A 21578-nucleotide genomic window follows, 5' to 3' on the forward strand; every position below is an offset into this window, starting at 1 on the left:
CCTAACAGCAGACTGTCAGGCAGGAGTGATCCCTGGGGAGGATACTCTGGGTCGTGCTGCCCGCTGAGGGTTGTGGCCTCTCTCTGAATGTCCCTGCCGCCACCATCACCCCACCCCCCACCCCACCCAATCCTCCCAGCCTGTCATCAGCAGCTGCCACAGGGGAGCAGAGAGAGGGGAAGAAGAAAGAGAGAGAGAGTAAGAGAAAGAGAGAGAGAGAGAATTACATAAGGAGAAAGATAGAGAGTTACGTATACAAAGAGAGAGAAGTAGTGAGGGAAGAAGAGCGACAGAGAGAGAGAGGAAGGAAAGTAGACAGTACAGTATGTGTGAGTGTGCGTGACAGAAAATGCATCCTGCATCGTGTTCAATGGTTGTGGTACCGTCAAGCCATTTAAACCCATCAACCAGCGCTTGAAAGTAACATTACCTAAATGTCAGATAATGGCAGATTGTGTGTGTGCGCAATAGCTGGTGACATTGTCTGTCAGGTACATGGAAATAAATGTCAAGCACTGAACTGAATGGCTCAGAAGGGGAGTAAGAACAAGCAGCAGCTTAAATAGACTGACAGTAACGCAAAGCTAGCTCCTTCGCTCGCTGCCGAGCATGGGCGCTAAAGGTTCCCTGTAATTAGCTTGCTGTCCAAAAAAGTGGGAGCAAGCTACTTGAGCTGTGAGTCTTAGACGACGACTTCAGTCTTAGCTGAAGGAAAGGGGGGGGGGGGGGGGGGGGGGACCGAGCCGAAAAGAGAGTTTTACCCCTTTGCTATAGTGTTCTGTAGCGCTCACTATACGGGGAGGGAGCTAATGCTGAGCCTTAATGTGATGGAGCTGCCTGAGGCACAGCCCGCTCTCACGGATGACCCACATCGCCCTGTGAGGAAGCTGAGAGATTGGGTGAAGAGAGCACTCTTGCTCTTTCTTGCTGTCTTTCCCTGTCTCATTCTCTCTCTCTCTCTCTCTGACTCTCCCTCTCCTTCTACCCAGTATCATACTCTTCCTATCTCTCTCTCTCATTCTCTTTCCCTCCCTCTCTCTCCCTCTTACCCTAGTTTGTACCTTGCTTTCTCTTTCCTCAAATTCCTCTGCCTTGCACAAATACTGGGCCTGCGGGCAAATCTCAGATATAGGCCGGGGATATTACGTCTCGTTGGCTCATGCGAAGGAGGGAGGGAGGGAGGGAGGCATATCACTGGCGCTGCGCTGCAAGTTGGGAAAGCAACAGCGATGTGGCCTTACTGCCGAGGAGCCCTGGCCATGTCAGGGAGTATCAGTGTAGCGTCGCCCAGCCAGACCTATAATGTCCCTGAGCAGGACTGCAGCTACGCTAACCACACAGAGATAGAGCTGTGCTTTAATCATGCTAAAATACAGCAAAGATGGCCAATCTGAAGGTGAAGGTTCATCTTTTACTGTTATTTCTGCTTTCAAAGTGCATCCATGTACATTATTAGTAGAAGTGGAACATGAAAACAGAAGAGATCCTTATAGTGATCATATTGATTGATTGGTGTTTTGTCAGCCAATAACGCTACTCAACTCATGCCTCAACAGCTTCATACCTGCACCAAACACAATGCGTAAAGTGTAGAATTCTAGTCTGCACTAAACAGTGAGAAATACAACTCATTAACAACAAACAGGTACAAACATCATTAAATTATTATACTTAATAAAATGATCTGATGTTGTGGGACAGTTGTGGGATTATCTGAGCAAACACAGCCCAAAGGTTTTGATTATCAGACTGTAGTGCATAAAAACAGACAATGAACCAAAATGACAAATCAAGACTCCATGAACCTGTGCTTGGCTTAGATATAGAACTAAGACTGGACGTGGTTCTTGAAGGTCTTCTGTGCTATGAAATCGTTTTTGAAAGACCGCAACTTGTGCAACTACACTTCAACGTACTGCACACTGGTACACAGAAACCGTTGCCAAGTGTGTCGTGCATAGGGCACAGAATTATACAATTTTTTTTCATTAACATTCCAAAATGGAATAATGCCAGATCTGGCGCCATGTCACACTCATTGCCTCCTGCTTATATTGGTGGAATTAGCTTGACAGGCTATTCCAAAGATATGTAATCTAAAATGTGTTTTGTGTGTTGGATCCACTCAACTAAATTGAATGCGAGGCCACACTTCACTTTAATTGATTAATTTGTTGTTTGGAACACCAAGACCCAGATTTGAGACAGGGGGGAAGTCTGGTGCTTTAATGGGTTTCTATGGGAGCAGCGAGAGAGGAGGAAGACATGGCTTGTCTCGCATGGCAACCGAGTCAGTCACAGAGCCAGCCTCCCCGCCAAGGCTACATTAATCCTGGACGCAGGGTGCCTCGTCAGGGGGCTCTGGCACTTGCTGTCTGCCCAATCAGGGAGCTCTGTCAGGGGCTTCGCTTTTGTGTTCTGCCATGGCACCCTATTAAAAAATGGGGCCTTAATTCTGGTTCACTTCCCAGGGGCTGGCTTCGATTTTTGCCATTACCTCAACTGAACCCTTCAAACCCATTCACTATGGGGTTTGCCAACCCTTCACAACACCCCCCCCCCCCCCCCCCCCCAACACACACACACACCCCTCCCATCTTCCACTGGAGGGAGGAGGAAGAAAAGCTAGGCTGTGGGTAAAGCACAGTCAGGGCCGTCAGTCTATCAGTCAGGGCAGGTCAGAGATGACCCACCTATATCTCCCCGTCTTAAGCCGGGGCCCTGACATGGTGCAATGGTGCGCGACCCCTCTTCCTGGAGATCCCATTGCCAGAGCTTGTTAAGGCTGGCAATAAAAAGCCAGCTTCCTGTAATTACCCCGATCCCGGACCAAGGTCACAGCTACCTGATGGAGTGTAGAGCATTACAAGCCATTGATTTCAGTTAACTCCTGTGCCAGATTATATTAATCACATTTTTGCAACGCTAACAAACTACAGAACACGCATGACTGCTCCGGTACATGTGGAAACTGTAATGAGGCGGGCGGAGGCTCCACAGGAACAAGGAAGAAAAACCTGTTCATTGCTTAGGGCTTCAGCTGGAGTGAGATGACTGCTATGTGCTTAGAGTACTGCTATGTGTTCAGTGCTTAGAGCTTCGGCTTCAGTGACCTGAATGCTATTATATGTATATATCTTCAGTGTAGTTCCACAGAGGGTTACCGCATGTTGAAAAATCGCATTATAAATACTGGGTCCAAGGATGGAGTTACGGCTACCTCGACTATTTTTTTCTTCTCTCCTGTTGTCCTTCCTCATATCCCTCATTACCTATGAGGTAGCGCCACGCGGCGCAGAGGAAACGAGTGATCAGGAGATGAGGGATGATAGCAGCCGGGGGGGACGGGGGGTGTTGGTGCTGTGACAGAGCGGACGGATCTTTAGAAGCCCCTGTCAGAGCGTGTCACAATAACGACCGTGTGAAAGGAAAGAAAACGAAACATGAACCAATCTTAAAACGAGAAGATCTTGTCAGTTACACCCGTTGTCTTCCTAACTCTCTGTCTCAGTCGCTCTCTCCCTATCTCACATGGATGTATCGCAATCTTGTCAGACAGCAAATGCAAAGTCACCAAGCGTGAATATTCTCCTAATTAAACGAAACCAAACATTGCTATGACGAGGCACCACACTCATTACGAGGAGCGGATCCAGCTACTTTCACTACATCTTAAACTAACTGCCTGGATCTAACTGCTGCAACAGCACCATTGGCTAACAAACCACACAATTGCTAAGTAATGGTATCCTGAGCAGTACAACACAATGACCCAGTATTACTCAATTTTAGGTGCAGCTCCACACAAACTGTAGGCCTCTATAATAAAAGACATTGTAAAAGAGCAGAAAACCTCTACAAAAAACAACAAGAAGTCTCGCCTTGATACATACCATAAATTAAATATATAATTGCGTTAAAGTGCAGACACAAGCAGAATGACATATCCCTGCTTCTGTCAGCTGCAATGAGTCTTTTGAACTGCTTCAAGCATCGAATCTAATCCTCACGTTACAATTGGTAGAATAACGAGCTGGTTACAGCATGCCTTCACAGTGTCTCCTCATAAGCAGCGGGTTAGACAGGGCTAGAGAGCACTGCTGCTTTCTGTTTAGATTAGTATAGGATGTGTTCCCCTGAGACGGTCCAGAGGCCCCAGTGCTGGACCTGAACACAAACCCACCTGTTAATGGCGGAGCTCAGCTCGTCCAGGCGGCAAGAATCGCTGGTGTTGTCCAGCCGAGACAGACTGTCGACGCTCTTCATGATGACCTCCAGCATGTCGCTGATCTTCCTCAGCACGCCGCGCGACTCCACTACGCCCATCACTGCACAGGGAGGAGAGGGACAAAGGGAGGAAGAGAGTGATACTCAAAGCCTAAACCAGAGCTGGCCAGATAATAAATATCACATTCTACCCGTGAAAGCAATACAATGGGGACGTTTTCTGTTTGAAATGTGCTTGAAAAGCATATCTTTATGTGCACACCAGTCCTTCCAAAATGAGCAGCTATTGCATTTTACAGCTTTCTGTTATTGTAATTTGGTATTTAATGTGGCAATTCGGCAATTAACGTGATGTCCGTAATGAACAAGGTTAATGAAATTACTTTGAAAAGGATATCCAGGCTGTAGGTATTACAAAGGGCATTAGGTATTATGAAGGACATTCAGATGGTAATTTCAGAGCCTTCCAAACCATGAAAGTAATTACATAATAAATGAATATGTTCATAAATGTTCAACTGAGGTGTGTGGTGAGACAGCAGGTGTAGTGGATGAGGACACAAGTGCATGTGGAGAAGGAGAAGGTAAGAGAGAGAGAAGACACATAACATGTGACATAGAAGTAGAGAGAGAAAGAGAGTGAGAGCGATAGACTACAGAGGGGCAAAAAGAGGAGTAGGAGGGAGATATCATTAATCAGCTCATCACCCCACCATCTCATTCTCTCTCCGACCCTCATCCTGACCGATTGCCAATGCTAATTAAAAAAACTGTTCAACACATGGGAAATGTGAAAATATATTTCATCTTTAATATCCACATCCTTCGTATAATGTACGATGGGTTTCATCTTGTGCTGCACGATTAATCTAATTGCAATTGCGATGTCAGTCGGTGCCATTTTACTACCTCAAAAGGATGCGATTAAATTTAATAAAAAATGTGTCTGTGTGAATGTGACATCCTATTCTCTGTTTGCCAATTACAAAGAGATGACCAATCGCTCTATCTTAATCCTCTTCATGCAGTGTGTGGTCACATGACAATATACCAGAGAGCTATGAAGGGAGTTTAGTGCAGATTTTACAAAGGGGTATCAAGGAAAATCAAGGAAAGCCAGGGTTGACAAACCTGAATTGCTGTTGAACGGTACTACACTGGTGATTAAGATGTCCGTTGACTCAATGCAGGCTTGGGAGTCTGTGAGCCTTCACATAAAAGGGGCGCTTTCGCCTAAACACAGCCTGAGTTTATGGCTCGAGTACTGCTCTTTCATTGGTTGATTCATGGCTATAATGAGTTTAAGTAAACACCATGGCGTCCAAAAAGGCCAGGGAGGCTTGTTGATATTGCATTGCCATCAGTAAATGCGTTATTTGATACACATTTCTTCTCGTAGGCTATGCTATGTTGTGTCCATTTTGCCCATATTTAATATGATTGAGAAGTAAGAACACATAAGGATAGTGTGGAAACAAGTTGGACAATTTAGTTCCAGCCTACATATTCACAGTTCTGAAATTGATGTCAGAAGTACATTTTAGGAAGACCAACTAGCTAAAGGTATGAATATAATGCTATTGTGTTAAGGATTACTCCATTCTAACTTTCATTCAGCTGCGACCCCAGTTCAGAGAGCACCTATACAGTAAGGATTAAATATAATATTTTTTTTTCATTTGGTAAGCTATGCACTAATAGTTTAATTAAATATTTAAATAATCAATTAATGCTATTGCAAACAACACAGGAATCCCTATAATGGCAGGAGTCCAGGGGCCAGTCAGTGCTGACCCTGTTGGCAGCTCAATGTCCACCTTTATCTACAGGGTAATATCATAACTATTGCTTTGATTGCCCGGTTTAAAATAACAATGTAGTGAAGATGTAGTTGTATGTACCGTTGAAGGGAATACTATTGATCTGCCCGAGGAAGTAGACTCATGAGGCTGTGTTTATTATTGCTCTATCCAAAATTGCAATTATCGCAATCACCTTTTCACCTCATTGTGTAAAATATTGACAGAAGTGACTATATGTTACAGGAGACTCATCACAAACATTAAACCACGAGTTGTGCATAAGATGCTGATCTATATTTCATTGGCATGCTTTGATGATGGATACAAACTGTCATTGAAAAGAAATTGACAAGGAAACAATGCCAGGATATACTGATTTACTACCTGTAAAATGACCTGCCAATACCACAAGAATAGCAACAGAATGATGACATGGTGAGAACAGCCATTTGACCGGTGTACAATCAGTGTGTGCACTTATGCCACAGACACACTGCATGACCTTCAAGGTCGTCAGATCGCAGCACTGTTCCCACTACACAACTTGCTGTCATGGGTTAATCAAGGGTTTGTCCGGTTTGTACCCTACATGACTGATCTGCAACAGCAGGGTCATACATTACAAGACCTTTCACCAGGAAGAATCTCTGACAAGTGTGGTCTCCAAACTACGTTCTGTCATGAAAACACATGAGAAGTGACACGTGGAAGGACTGGCCACATGTGAGATACAGGATGTTTTTCTTCCAAAATGGATGTCCACAAAAAAACAAGCAATCCATGTGCAATGATTTGCAGTGAACAAACTAGGAATAAAAAGATCCGTGTTGCTTGTTTGTTGCAGGTTTAGCAACTCCCCCATGTCTCCCCTCACCCTGTGTCTTGCCCGCTCATTTGCTGAAGCTTGTCGACATCCTCACTGCGAGTCAAACCGACTCACAGCACTTTTCACACTACAGGATTTGGATTTCCGCGACAGGTCTGGATATTTAGAATGTTTGATGTCTTTCGGGCGTCTGCGAGGCATCAGCAAGTTTCTTGGATCGTGTCTTTGAGCGGCTCACACATGAGACTGACTGCGAGTGCCAAGTGAAGGCCGATTTACCTCTGATCTGGGGTTTTGTCTGCGATCTCCAAAAAACGAGTGAAAAATCAGGGCTAAAAGCGTGGAGTGCGAACTCATTAGTGAGCACGTTAGAGGTACTCAGGGCTATCTGCTTAATAGGCCGAAAAATAACCTCTGAAAAAATACTTCAAATTAGCACAAGATGTTCGCTTTCTGACAGCATTTCAGGGGCGATGTGAAAATCGCTGATGTATGCAGCACTGTGCCAATGGGATTTCTCAGTCCAAACATATGCAGGCCATTTACCAAACTGAATACAGGACATGCTAATGTGAGGGGAGTGGAATTAAATGTCCAGTCCGCTGCCCCCTTTGCTGTATTACAGACCAGCATGTATATATGAAAAGGTATGAAAGGCGTCCGTCATTAGGATGTTTTATTTGCTTCAATAGCTACATTAGCGATGACTGCTCAGATGGATTACAGGGTCAAGCAAACCTAGAGGACTAGCCATCTCAAAGTATCTTAGAACACGTGAGAGGTTTATTGTATTCTTAAGGTATCAACTGGATGAGCCATTCTGGATTACAAGTCTTATCCACGGGCGATGGTGGAGACATAACCCTAAAGGGCAGTGCGATGGCGGAGTGTTCACTCGCACAATAAACCATTTCCCATCCATTTCATCTGACCTTGCTGCTATTGATGGATTTATATTTTGTTATATAAAAAAAGTCTTTCAGACTTTATGGGCAGTTTTTACGAGTATTATTTCGCTGTTCTGCTTCAGCCTCTATAAAGACACACTGAAAAGAAAAAGTATGGATATAACTGAACACACAATGAAAATAAAATGTATGGATGTAACTGGTCCAAAACACTTTGAAAAGAAAAGTATGCGGAGCTGGTCAAAATTAACACCAAAAGAAAAGTATGAATGGATGCAACAAGTCAAATAAACACTTTGAGAAGTAAAAGTAAGGGGACAAAGAAGGGCCAAACAATCCTGCTTACGCGTCTCTCAGAGGCTCAGACGTGCTGACGGCCGGGCGGCGCTTTAACCTTTGATACATAATAGTGTGCAGCCCAGGCTGGGGTTATGAAAATGAAAAGAGAGGGGAACAAATTATGTTGACATTGTCTCGCTTGCTCCGATGGAGCCAATTATCTGTGACCACAGCGGACTCTGACTGATGTTATGGCTTTCACCTGCAGAATTAAAGAGGTCGGCCGAGGCTCCGAGCCAAAGGGGAAGGGGGGAGGAGAGGAGGAGGAGTAGATGGAGGCAGGAGTGTGGGGGGGAGGGCGAGGGGGGGTTTAATTTCCTTTTCACCTTCTCTTTCTCTTTCTCTTTCGGTCGCCGCTTTACCTCATTTGCTGCGGATTCTGTGGCCTCATTGCTCTGGGATTACTAGCTATCACAGAGAAGGGCACGCTGTGCCCTCACACACACACACACACACACAAACACACACATACACACGCACGCACGCACACACACACTTATCCACTTACCACCACCAAGGAAGGGATTATCATGAGACAAAACATTGCAGATAAAAAATGGGAAAAAATATTGCTTGATGTTTTTTATCTCAGAGTGTAATCCAAACCAGCCTCTGAAGTAGTCTGTTTTAACCTTGAACTCTCCTAGCCAAGGGCTTTGTCACATGCTGTGGTCAGCCACACTTAATCCTGCTCTAGTCGCCAACTAGCATGTCGGCTCCCGCGTGGCTCCCTAGCGAAGCCAGAAGCCAGCATGTTGGGGACTTGAGGAGCGAGGACAGGGGCCTGGAGGACAGACGTGTGGAGGGAGCTGTCTCCAAAGTGACAGGCGTAATAACAGGGCTTTCTACACCAACTCCCCAACTCTTTTTTAAAAAGAGCTGTATAAGAGATTTATCAGCTGCAGAGACGGCCTGAAGGGACAGGGGCTGACAGCACCCCTTCCTCGCCGCTCGGCAATGCTCTAACACCCGCCACAAATCACAGACCGCTGTCACCGGCCTCATCACATAGATTAAGTCAATTACAGCGGAGCGACCACATGTTATTAGGAGCCTGACGAATTACCGAGGGGTAGGGGAGAGCAGGTGAAGGACGGGTGGAGGGAGAGAGAGAGGGAGGAGAGAGAGGAGAGAGAGAGAGAGAGAGAGAGGGAGGGAGAGAGGGAGAGAGAGTCAGAGAGAGAGGGAGGGAGGGAGAGAGAGAGAGGAGAGAGAGGGACAGAGAGAGAGAGAGAGAGAGGGAGGGAGGGAGGGAGAGAGAGGGAGGGAGGGAGGGAGGGAGGGAGGGAGAGAGAGTCAGAGAGAGAGGGAGGGAGGGAGAGAGAGAGAGGAGAGAGAGGGACAGAGAGAGAGAGAGAGGGAGGGAGGGAGGGAGAGAGAGTCAGAGAGAGAGAGAGGGGATAAGAGACCGAAGGAGTGGGATGGAAAGGTGAGGCAATGAAATAAAGTAGTGGAGAGTGAACATACATGTTCAAGGGGAAACTGAAATGGAAAAAGGGCAGGAGGAGGAGGAGGAGGAGGAGGAGGAGGAGGTCAGGCCTGGGGGAAAGGCACAGAACAGGTAATGGCTTTATCAGCCATGTTTCTGGGCGAAAGAGAATTAACATCCATTTACATTTGTTACGATTGCTTTCGCTGTCATTACTGCCTGATGCCACACCACAGCTCAGCAGAGAGGTGAAGGTCCAGGGAGAGGAGGAGAGGAGTGAGGAGAGAGGAGGAGAGAGGGAGGCATTTGGGGCACTGAGAGCAAAATACAAGAATATAAGTGGCACTAAATAGCCTTTTTCCTGCCAAATGGACACTCATAACATTTACTCATGTAATATTCATGTAATAAATAACTATACAGACCAAATACACTCACACTTTGTAGACTTGAACCTACTCGTCATGTGTACACACACAGAGAAGTGCATGCAAACAAAACATACATAAAGAAACCTTCGTTTTCAGTAACACAGACACACACACACACACACACACACACACACACACACTGGAAGAGAAATCTACAACAGGGACATACACCTCTTTAGAAGCCATGGAGCTATGACAATGCTAGAGGCACGATAAACACGCCATTAAGATGACTTCAAAGAGATTTAATACCTGTCAGTAAGCTCTGGCTAATATAAAGCAGTCTATAACAGCTACAGAGAGGGGGGATGATCTCAGGAATACTAAACAGAGGGAGTTTGTGAGAGGCAAGTTCACTTAAAGGCTTCAGCACCTCATAGGACACTCTGGGCCGAACTACCAACAAAAATAACCGAATCCAAATACTGAACATTCCCGCAGACAAAACAAAACAAGGCCAAATACTGTGACTGCTTCCACCAGTCTGACTAACAGTCAAGGCTGTGCCCATCCCTAAACAGACATGAGCTAGTCAGGTGATGTCTGGTGCTCTCTCTCTCTCTCAGCAGGAGGTGGAGAGAGGAGGGAATAGAGGGAGAAAGGGAGGGAGGGAGGGGAGTTGAGTAACCTTCTCAAACTTCCCACTCGGACATGTAATGAGAAGTTTCACACCTTTTGAAGAGCAGACCGAGAGAGCACAGCTTAAGTGACAGACCGTGTCACATCATCATCATCATCATCATCATCATCATCATCACCATCCCGTCAATGGCCCTGTTGTCACCTGAGAAATACTCGTTGATGGTGAAGGTCAACGTCACATCCTTGAACTCAATAGCATCCAGGGCTTGATAAGAGAGGCACCTGCCAATGGCAAGGGAAGTGTCGCCAAGCGATCATGGGAGCTTTCGATAATACCTTCTTTTTTCTTGGCTCGAACCTTGCCAGATTTTATTACGAGGGCTGTTTAATCAAGATTCAGCTATTTGATGCCAACTCCTGCTTCGGGATAGCACCTGACCCTGGATTTTTATGAACTAACACTAATTAAACAGCTATTAGCGGGTGAGGGGACGCCTTCCATACTAAAATGTATTGCGGTATTCTACAAGGCAGAGCAATTTCAGAATATTATAATGTATATTCAGGTCTGGAAAATGTAAAAAAAAATATATTTAATTTATATAACACCTACTGTATACACCTTGGCATAATGTATGATGTGTTTCATCCCAGGTGACAGACTGTTAAAGGAGAAAATGGGAGCCTCACTCACAACCATGAATACTGCATGAGAAGTTGATCTTTATTTCATTGGCATACTTTGATGATAAACACAAATAAGAAAAAGGTGTTGCAGAGTTGCATGGCAAGGAATTCAAGGGAGGAGATATTGACTTGCAGTACAACCTGTGAAATCACATGCCAATATATGACAGGAATAGCTGCAGGATGATGAGATGGTCAAAACGAGCCCTTTCACCAGTGTACAATCAGTGTGTGAGCACTTGGCAGAGGTTCTCAGGTCTATCTGCTCAGAAGGCCGTAAAATAACCTCTGAAAAATTATTAGCAACAGACAGACAGCATTTCACATTTTGACAGCATTTCACATTTTGACAGCATTTCAGGGCGATGTGGAATTCGCTGATATAGGCAGCACCAGGCCAATGGGATTTCACGGTCTGGTGTCAAAACATGTGCAGGCCATTAACCAAACCTAATACTGGACATGCTAGTAGAGGTGCTACAAGAATGTCATCTTGGGCATTTGGATTAATTGGGGGTGGTCAATAACAACAAATGTCTATTTTCTTGTGGACATTTGTATGATGAACTAGAGAGGAACAGATCATCACTAGGCTACAGTGCACAGCCCACGTTGCCCCTCCATGCTAATTAGACTGCTCTTCACTGCTGTATTACAGAGCAGCATGTACATATAAAAGGGCAAGAGAGGGCTCCACCATCCGGATGCTTTATTTGCTTCATTAGCTACATTGGCGATGACTGCTCACATGGATTAAAGGCACTAGCACACCCAGAGGACTTGCCATCTCTAAGCATCTTAGGACACGAAGGAAGATTCACTGTATTCTGAAGATATCGACTGGATGAGCCATTCTGGATTACAAGTATTATCCACGGGCGATGTGGGAGACATAACCCTAAAGGTCAGTGCGATGGCGGAGCGTTCACTCGAACAATAAACCATTTCCCATCCATCTCAGCTGACCTTGCTGCTACTGATGGATGATGGATTTATAGCATGTTACATAAAAAATTCAATTATAATTCATGGGTAGTTTTTATGTGTATTGTTTCCTCTGTTCTGCTTCGGCCTCCACAAAGAGGACATCAAGCCTTGGAGGAAGAAGGGACTCTCCAGGCCTTAAGGAGGTGGAGGAGGAGGGAGGAGGGACTCTTCTGGCCTTAAGGAGGTGGAGGAGGAGGGAGAAGGGACTCTCCTAGCCTTAAGGAGGTGGAGGAGAAGGGAGAAGGGACTCTCCTAGCCTTAAGGAGGTGGAGGAGGAGGGAGAAGGGGGGGACGGCTCAGTGTTCTGAAAGCCCAATATTCCGAAATCTCAATATTCCGAAAGAAAAGCCCCCTGGCATACTTTAAAACCAGTTAAAATTGCACAAAACACACACAGCATTTCATTTGCGCAGCGGAGCTGAGACTCTCACCGGGCTATCACTTTTGCTAGGGAATATTTGTTAATTTAGCCTACTCTGGTTTTGAATATGGGGAACCATTCGTGCAAAGGAAATCACCGGCAGATTGTCGCAGGACATTACAAGCACTGACAAGGCGTGCATGTGTTGGTTATCATACAAGTATTTGTATCATCGCAATGCAAATGCCATGTGTGTATAACAATATTCTGAATTAAAGTTCATGCTTGTGAAATGAAGGCATTTATATGTTTATGATTGTGTGTTCATGTGCATGTGGGCTGTAGTGGTTCACGTTGCTGTGTTCACAATTTCGGAACAGCGGGCTGTCGGAATAATGGCTTTCGGAACATTGACATGGAACCGGAGAAGGGACTCTCCTGGCCTTAAGGAGGTGGAGGAGGAGGGAGAAGGGAGTCTCCTGGCCTTAAGGAGGTGGAGGAGGAGGGAGAAGGGACTCTGTAGGCCTTTAAGAAGGTGGAGGAGAAGGACGGCAGTAAGACAGACTGAGCGCACGGCATGACATTTCATGGCCTGTTTGGACACTCTGCCAGTCAAAATGGGAAAGACATAAATCACCCACACGATGCAGCAGCGTTAGCCGCGCCAGCGTCTTGAATATTCACCATCACAGCGCAGCTTTTTTTCTTTCTTTTTTTGCCACCCCCACCCCATCCACCCCCACAGAGTGGGTTTTGTGGATGGAATTCTATAATGTGTTTGCAGGAGAGCTTAACAAATGGGCCTTTCTATCAAGTCGGTGTGAAACTTTTAAAGCATTTTAGTGTATTGAGCTTCTCCAAGTAATCTACACTACATTGGCTATTTCAGCATTGACCTGCTTTCGTTAAATTAAGCGTGGAGTCCACCAGGTCTTGTAACAGTGATCACAGTTCTGGATGTGTTAAGGGAGAGGTGAGCGCCAGAGGTGGGATGGGTGATTTTGTCTGCAGCATCCTCAGTTAGGGGACGTCTGAGGAAGGATTCCCTGGAAGAACAACCGTTCCAATTAGCGTAATTAGCTACGTTAATATTTCATGATCCTTGATTTGTGGCCTGTGCAGTGAGTTAAAGGTATAAAAAATGGAAAATGGACTGCATTTACGTATATAGCGCTTTTCTACCCATAAATGCTTCACAGATTAATGCCTCAGAAATATACCCATTCACACACTAATGGAGGAGGCTACTATCTTAGCTACCAACCTGCACATCGGTAGCAGTTGGGGGTTCAGTGTCGTGCTCAAGGACACTTTGACACTTCGTGAGGAAGAGTTGGGATCGAACTAGCAACCTTTCAGATTACTGAGAACTCCTCTCGCTCCTGAACCACCATCGCCCCGAACAAAAGAACTCAACTAGACCAGAGGCCAGAGCAGTAAATGGAGATTTAATGTACAACTGTGCAGGAGCGCAGACACCCTATTAAAAGGCCTCTGACAAATGACTCTACATGAATAATAGCTGGATGACCCATTTGCATCTTAGCTGGTGCACAGTCCATGGAAATGATGTTTTGCTCTTCGTGAAGATGGTACACAAGAGGCTTTTGAGACTCAAAACACAAGAAAAGAGGAGTGTTCAACTCAGTGATCACAGTAAGGTAATGAAAGCCAACGCCAGACACAAAGAAAGCACTTCCTGCACTCCCACAGGACGGTTAAGAGCCAGGAACAGACGCCCTGAGCATGGGCTAACTCCATTAAAGCGCTGGTGTGATCACACACACACATGCCTGTATTTCAAGAGAGAACATGGTGTCAAAAGACCAAGAGACCATTGGGACGGGGGTCGTTTCCAGGGCAACTAACAGGTTAACAAACATCTCCCCTGACCTCACTTCCTCTTCTTACAGCGCCTGTTAGGAAATCAGTCACAAAACTAAAGGTACTTGCGTAGCTATGTCAGTTATCGGACAGTGTCAAACATTGGCCATTATGTTAAACAATCAAAATGCTAAGTTTAATAATGGATTAACAATCGATATGCTCAGTTTAATAATGGGTTATCATGACAACTCAAACATCTGCCGATAACATACGTCGCACGAAAATTAACACCGTTACGATACTAAGGAACTCCTCCATCTGTTTTTGCTAGGGTTTGTCTGCAATGGGTTTTCCACTGCTGCAGTGGGGGCCACGGTGGTACACAGTGCAGGGGTGGTTGGGATGAGTCAGAGAGAAGTGCACCACAGAGAGACTGGGCCAGAGGAACAGCATGATGCTGCTGTGACAATCATCCGCAGGCTATTTACATATTCATGAACTTAGATGCATCTACAGCCTGGGCCCATATGGAGGTATTTCAGGACAGGACCGCATAGAGAAAGAGAGGGAGAGAAAGAGAGAGTTGAAGGAGATAGATAAGATAAGAAGATATAGATAAGAGATAAATCAGGGGGAGAGGGAGAGAGAGAGAAAGAACAGTGAGGGAAAGAGAGAGGATAGGAGAAAATAGAAGCCCAAATGAAAAGAGCGGTAAGAAAGCATCACGGCACAGTAAAAGAAAGAGACAGGAACAAAAGAAGCCTTAGCGAAACTAACGGCTGGAGATTGAGAGAGAATGAGAAAAGATGGGGAAAGGGAGGGTTCTTAAACAACATCAAAGACATTTCCAGGGCTCATTGGCAGTGCGTGCAGACACACACACACAAACACACCAAACACACACACACACTCACACACACACACACACACACACACTCACACACACACCACACACACACACACACACACACACACACACACACACACACACACACACAGTCTCCCTCTCTCTCTAGCCTTTCTCTCTCACACACACACTCACAGTCTCTCTCTCTCTCTCTCTCTCTCGCCTCTTTCTCTCTCATACACACACCCCAGTTAAAACTGCTCTTAATCTGGCCTGTCAGGCGAACAATACGGAGCATTTAGGGTGGCAAAGCTAGAAGCAGCAGGAGCACCACTCTCCTCTCTGCATACCGTACTGTCCTCACACACTCTGCCTCTCTCTCTCCCCCTCTCACCCACACACACACACACGTACACGTACATGCACACATACACTCCCTCTCTCTCTCTTACACACACACATACACTCCCTCCCTCTCTCGCGAACATACACACACTCTCTGCCGGTCTCTCTCTTTCTCTCTCACAGACATATACACTCTGCCTCTATCTCTGACCATCTCTCTTTCACACACACACACATTATGTACCTACACACTCTGCCTCTGACTCTCACACAAACTCTGTCTCTCTCTCACACACAAACACACACATACACAAACATTCTCTACCTACACACTCTGCCTCTGTCTCTCACACACACATACATACACACACGCACACACACTCACACACTGCCTCTCTCACACACACACTCTGCCTGTCTATCACACACACACACACACACACACTGCCTCTCTTTCTCTCACACACACTCTGCCTGTCTCTCTCTCACACACACACACACACACACACACACACACACACACACACACACACACACACACACACACACACACACACACACACACACACTGCTTCTCTCTCTCTCACACACACACACACACACACACATACACACTCAGACAGATTTGAGTATGGAGATGAGCTCCTCTGCATGGAACACAGAAAGACAGCCATCTCTGACTCAGCAGGGACGTAATAAAGACCAGGGCTGTTTAATGAGCCTCCACACACTCACACACTGTCTCTCTCTCACAAACACACACACACACACACACATTCAGACACAGACTCTCACACACCAATGAGCCCCCACACACTCACCCCGCTCTTGCCATCCTTAAATCTCATTACCATTTCCTAACAAAAAACACAATTAGAGAAAATGAGATGCTGCTTAATTGATTTGGCGCGGGAGTTTTATTTATTCATTACCTGATGAAAGTTAAAGTATTGATTTTGAAATCTGGGCCAAGGTTTTTTTTTTTCTTTTCTCCCCTTCCTTCCTTCCTCTCCTGGTCTCACTCTTTATCTCTCTCTCCCCTCTGCTTCATTCAAGCTCTTTCAATTACATGCACGCACGTAGAAACAATTATGTAGAAAAAGGAAGAATATTGCAAAAGAGTTTAAATCTGCTATTCAAATTCTATGGTACCGAAAACAAGGGGTTCTTATACGTTATCCAAGACAACAGATCAGTTCTCACAATACTATCTTAGAACAGACTGGGGAATCTCCCTCCGATTAAATATAAATAAACGCGCTGCGTCTTTCATATGCGGCACCCGACATAAATAAATACACCCATGAATCAGAAGGGTTTTGGGCTTGGCTCTCACAGACGTTAATGAAAACCAGTTTAAAAAGTCCTTGGTCCCCCTGTGCCAGAGGTCAGGGGTTTGCTACAGGAGAGCAGACAGTGGTACAGTGCTGACAGACTGAGTGCAGGCGCCCAGGTGCTGAGAAGGAAGGAGTGGAGGAGAGGAGCCAGCGCCTGATTGGGCCTGACGCCGTCTGTCACTTCTCCTTTAAGTGTCGCTCTGTCTTCAGAACAGCGCTGGTGAGACGTGGTGGGTATATTAGCCGTAGCTCATCTGGTCCCCCTACGTGCGCCTACACCAACGCCACGCCACGCCACACACACACCACAACCACACCAAGCCACGCCACGAACACAATTAAAAGCTCCACTTTCCCCATGGCTCTTTTCTTCTGATTGTTTCCTATGTGCTTCCAAGGCAGAGCTGGTCAGACATGATCTTTTATGTATCCTTTCTCTTTCCTTCTCCATCTTCCAAATGTATGTGTGGCAAAACCAGGAGCTCTCACCACTCCTCTTCCTCCCCTTCCTTTGGCTTCCTGGTTATTTTCGTCATAATAACGAAACAAGGTCTTTGAAATTAACATGATGTCAGACCTTGAAACACAGGCCTTGAATGCCATTTGTACAGTGAACAAAGCGGCTCAACAAAATCCACTATACATTAGTGAATCTAACAAAGGCATGAAAGGAACAGCACTCGCTCATTCAGTGGCTGAACAGAGAATGAAACATGGCTGGAGCATACTGTACTTGCCTTAAAAACATATATTCTATTTATCTACACATTCTATAAGGATATGTGAGGTATGATTCAGAGAGTTATAGGTAATGAGTGATACGATTTATAGATATATATTGAGATTGTTTATTATATATATTATACATTTTGTACCATTCTGTCACACCAATGCTGCGTACTGTTTGCAGTCATTGAACAATCTCTTAGTCATTAGTTGGGATTGTTTCAGCAATTTCACCTGTTGTAAGCATTGGTACTTTTTACTGAAATAGTTTGAAATCTATTTGCATTTTTTGATAACGTATGTTTTTTGTGTTTTGAAGGTTTTCAACCTAATGAACCAACCAGTCAACAAACAAACAAGGAAAGATAAAAATGATGCTGTGTTGGAAAGAGTTTTCTGTCCTGCATCTCATGCGGTTCATACATCCAGGCAAAGTTTTAAAAGGTAAGTTTTATCTGAAAACTGTGTTAAGGAATGGCTAAGAGTAGTCCAGATGAAAGCATCCCTCAGTGAAGGTACACCTTAGCTAAGGACGTTCTGGGAAACACCTTAAAACATTAAGGTACAGCATAAGTAGTGCGTAAGGTAAATTGTGAGGTATAGCACAAGGTACAACGTGAGGTACAGCGCAAGGTACTGTACATCGTGAGATATGACTTGTTAATGACGCAGCATTCAGAAGGTTCTGGGAAATGCACCCGGGGCTTGTAAATGTCATGGTGGGTTAGTGTGATGGGTGGATGTTAGCAATCTGAGACAAAACCATGGCGAGGGGATCCCCACAGCTCCCCTGGTGAGGGAAATAGGATGTGACATGGCTTCGGCCATCCTCGTCTACTTCTAACTCACAATCAAGGAAGGTATAAGTCCTTCGAGAAAAAAAAATACAAACAAACAAACAAGCCAAGATAAAAACAAACAAGATAAAACAGCGCAGAAAATAAAGACCTCCACAAGAAATCTGTTGATCCCCCAGAAATGTAGAAAAGAGGAGGTGAGCAATGTATTTCCTTTATCTATTTGATCTTGTCGTGTTTTGTTTTGTGGAGGAACATAGAAAGCAAAGTGCCAGTCTACGTGACATGTGGCCTTCAGCTTGCTCTCTTATTTAATAGCCACTGTGTCTTCCCTTCCACTCCCCTCTCCTCTCCTCCCTCCCCTCCCTCTATCTCCCTCTCCCAGTGTATTTCACCCTTTGGCAGATATATTAGCATCTGTCAGACCCGGCCCCTGCTAAAAGCTTTGGCAAGGCCCTGTGCATTCTGCTTGATGGCACACTTCATTGCTCTGGCAAATTCCCCCCACGCTCTTATTTATTAAAACCAACCGGTAATGAAGCACCCGCCTAAAGCAAACAGTGGGGAAGCACGTGTGTGTCTGTCTGCCTGCCTGCCAGCCAATCCCACGCTGCGCTGCGCCGCGCCTGGCACAACAGCACGGTCAAAGCTAACACTGAGCGCCAAGGTACATTTTCTTCTCTAGTGGCCGAGCTAATCACCACTAGTTGAGACATTACGCACAGTGGCTCAACTGTGAAGTCAGAAACTGTGGTACGGTTAGTTGTGCACTATTTCTTGTGAAAATTAATGACTTTTTGACTGACACTGTGTTCACTAGCAGTCTTTTTTGATTACTGCTGCAGATGAGGGGGGACAACTGCTGACGAACAGAGACGAAAAGCCTTTCAAAGACCAGAGACAAGAGTTATTCCAATACGATAAAATTAATATTGGGTCCCACACAATATTAAATATCCAAGTTGTGGTATACTGAGGCTCACATATTATTATAAATGACTGACCCTAATCCTAATCCAAGCCCTAAACACATCTTGTAACTACATGTATTTATGTAAATAGTCCAATCGATTTATCCAATTACACTGCACATGTATGTAGTGGGGACACATGTTATTTTCTACCCAGCTGACCTTAGTAGTATGGTTCACATGACAATTACTGTGAAATGTTTTCTTTTTTGTAAATTATACCCTAACTGGTGTCTATGGGGGTATGCTGTATGGCTACAACATAGAAAACTGTCCAAATCAATGGAGTGAACAGTAAACTAAATCAGTAATTTGGGTAGCAATTCTTATGGACAGATTAAAAATATTCATCATTCAAAATATTCTATAGATATTGTCTATTTAAGACGCTCTACAACTGCTATGATTTAGGCCTAATATTCAACAGGTACTGCAAAAATTTGAAATCCTAACCACTATATTGTCATGCATTGATCATATCAAATGACGAATACCTGAAACAGTAATGTCTGACCTTTGCAATATGTGAGCAGTAATGTTGCCTAGAAGCTCCTGTCATCATAGACATTCAGATAATGAATAGCATATGGTTTACAGATATTTTTTTCTGTTAAATCAAATGACCTCATGCTACAGACTCTTCCCTGGGAAATAATTCTCTGAAACATATTTACTTTTTTCCACAGCCAAGTCCACAAGCAGCAGCTGGTGCTATTCCAACTCAGTAGCCCTGGACCGGCCCGTTTCCCCATGGCGACGGGTCTGTGCATGTAATCCATACAGTGTTTATTTTTTCTGAGGCATCCCGAGATCCGACTGGCTCAAAATTGGGCCAAACGGACTCCGTCCCAAGCAATTATGTCCTGCTGCGATGAGTTAAAAATCATGTTGTCGGCTTTTCACCTCCAATCCGCTTTCTACTTGGCCTGCGTTACCTGCCTAGCTGCCCCAGTGCTGGAGTTAGCATTAGCATTTGCTGTTCATGAAAGTTGTATGGGGCTAAACTGTAGTGTGTGAGGTAGTCAGGTAGGGGTGGAGTATGCTAAACTGTAGTGTGTGTGTGACTCATTATGCTCCACATACACTATCAGTTAAACAGCAGGCTGGGGCTGTGCATGTAATCCATACAGTGTTTTTTGTTTTGTTTTTCAGCGGCATTCCGAGATCCGACTGGCTCAAAACTGGGCCAAACGGACTTCTCTTCCAAGCAATTATGTACTGCTGTGATAAGTTGCAGTGAACCATGTTGTCGGCTTTTCACCTCCAATCCACTTTCTACTTGGCCTGCTTTACCTGTCTAGCTGCCCCAGTACTGGAGTTAGCATTAACATTAGCGTATGCTCCACATACACTATCAGTCAAACAGCAGGCTGGGGCTTCATTAAAGATCCTCATCACTGGCACAGTGCACCTGAGGGTGGGGCGGGAAATTAGGCTTTATGATTGTTTTTGAGAGAGTAGAAGAGCACTGGAGAGGTTACAGCTCACACACACACACACACACACACACACACACACACACACACACACACACACAAACACAATTAAATCAATCAATCAATACAAATGTAGAGAGAAAGAAAGACAAGTACATACAGACAGACAAATACATGCACACACAGACTCATGCACACACAAACTCTACACCCTTTATGATTCCTAAAATTTCAGTGAAGTGATTTAGGGAGGGTTTTTTTCTCATAATTTTTCTTTATCCCAGAGAGAATGTTTTCTGTGCTGAAATATTAATAGCTGCGACTTGGAGGGTGCCAGCACTATTTATAGGGGCACCCCTGTGGGTGTCCTCAGCGGAACACTGCATCTGCGCCTCGTTCATCAGGCAGGCAGAAGAACACACATTCTCCATCTTTCCCCCCGATATGTGCTTGGTGTCTCTCCTGAAGTACAGTATTTACATCCATCGACTATACATCTCACGCACACTACAATCCTTCGTGGAGGACCCACCTCCTTCCATGCAGAAGCACCCCATTCACATTTTGATCCCATTTGAATTTGTTCCTTACTTCTTCTTGTCCTCAAATATGCACCTGCATCTTGCTTGATGTACAGTGTTCATAATTCTCTTACACAACACTCCTACACACAACAAGCCTATATGGAAGATCCACTGTCCATCTCCTTTCAT

At 45.0% G+C, this 21578-nt stretch overlaps 1 pseudogene across 1 annotated transcript in view; it reads right to left on the reverse strand.

Moving 5' to 3' along the window:
- The window catches only part of LOC308369467 (alpha-1,6-mannosylglycoprotein 6-beta-N-acetylglucosaminyltransferase B-like), a 127530-nt pseudogene that overhangs the window by 93904 nt on the left and 12048 nt on the right, over positions 1-21578 (reverse strand). Inside the window, exons 5-6 of the transcript in view lie at positions 10747-10826; positions 4184-4328 (exon numbers count right to left, since the gene is read on the reverse strand). The product of the transcript in view is annotated as an alpha-1,6-mannosylglycoprotein 6-beta-N-acetylglucosaminyltransferase B-like (transcript). The remainder of the gene's footprint in view (positions 1-4183; positions 4329-10746; positions 10827-21578) is intronic.

The sequence above is a fragment of the Sprattus sprattus genome (genome assembly GCF_963457725.1).
Source record: "Sprattus sprattus genome assembly, chromosome: 1".
Taxonomy (NCBI): Eukaryota; Metazoa; Chordata; class Actinopteri; order Clupeiformes; family Clupeidae; genus Sprattus; species Sprattus sprattus.